Genomic DNA, 1,430 nt, shown 5'->3' on the forward strand with positions numbered 1-1,430 from the left:
AGCTTGGAGTGCAGGGCCGTGGCTGTGCTGCACTGCAGGCAGTGCTGGGTGCTGGGTGCTGCGTGGGGCCGGGTGCAGGGCTGGCACAGGGCTCCCACGGTTGGAGATGAACGGGGTGGACGCGGGGATGTGAGCACAGCCTCGGCTGCAGGAATCGCTCCCACGCCCGCAGCGTTTGCAGCAAGGCAGGCGGTGCTGCTGGGAGCCGTTTGCTCTCCTCCTGCCTGCACCGCGGTGCCGTTAGGAGCAATAAGGAGCGAGCCGGGGCTGCCGGGTTCCTGGTGCTGGGCTCTCAGGTGGAGCAGAACGCAGGGGCTGCACGGTGCTGTGCGCCCACGGCAGAGCGCAGTGCTGAGCAGTGCTGACAGAGCTCCTCCTCCTTTTTCCCACTGGAGTCGAGTTGGTAAAGCGAATCACATCAAACTGAGGGTCTGTTCTGCGCCCTCCGCTCTGCCTGCGTGCCAGGACGCGGAAGGCAGAGCTGTGGGGGCGGCGGGGATCCCCCGTTCCTCCTCTCTTGGTGTCGTGGTTTGGTTTTTCTCTCTTTTTTTTTAATCTTTTTCTCTTTTTTTTTTCCTCCCTGTTGGACACCGATCCTTCGGGACAGTCCTCGTGCTCAGTGCATTCCGCGAAGAAAGCAGAGTCGCTAGTGGTGTCTCCCCTGAGTATTGTCAGCAAATTTCATTTAGGCACCTTCAAAAACAAAACAAAACAAAACAAAAGAAGCTTCCGCCATTCTCGGTGTTGCTACAAGAACCGATCCCCGGGGGGGGAGGGGAAGGAGGGGAAGGGAGCACCGGAATGCTGCTTGAAGAACAAACGACCTGAACACACGAACAGAAAACGAACAAACACCCAAACGCTCGTCGTCACCACCGAGCGCTGCGTCCTTCGCTCGGCTCCTCTCTGTCACCCCACTTCCAGCGCAGCAGGAGCTGCTGTTGAGATGTTCCCCCCCGCATGGAGGGGATGGGGGGCGCCGCGGTGCGCTGTCGCTTTGGCAATGTCACAGGCAAAACGCTACCGAAAGAAAGGAAAAAAGGGCACCGGTGCCGCGGGGTCGGCGTGGGGAAACCAACGGGCTGCGCCCGCTCTGCTCCGGAGCCTCTCGGGTATTGCAGTGATTGTGTCGTTAGCACGTGGCGAGCTACATAAGAGAAGATGCTACATTCCTTGGAACGAAAAGTAGTGCTGAGTTGGATTCTTCTGCCGAGTCTCTCGTTGCTCCCCGTTCCTCTCAGGGCAAGGAGCGAGATGGAAAGAAGGGAACGGCGCCTCCGTGCTCCCAGCATGGGAGGAGCGCGCCGGGAGCAGGGGATGTTGGGAAGGAGATCTTTAAAATTAAAAAAAAAATAGGGAAAAAAAAAAAAAGGATGGGATATTTACAGCCATCCACAGACAGTCCTGGGGGTCGGGATGGCTCTCCCTGC

The sequence above is a fragment of the Lagopus muta genome, chromosome 23, assembly GCF_023343835.1.
Source record: "Lagopus muta isolate bLagMut1 chromosome 23, bLagMut1 primary, whole genome shotgun sequence".
Taxonomy (NCBI): Eukaryota; Metazoa; Chordata; class Aves; order Galliformes; family Phasianidae; genus Lagopus; species Lagopus muta.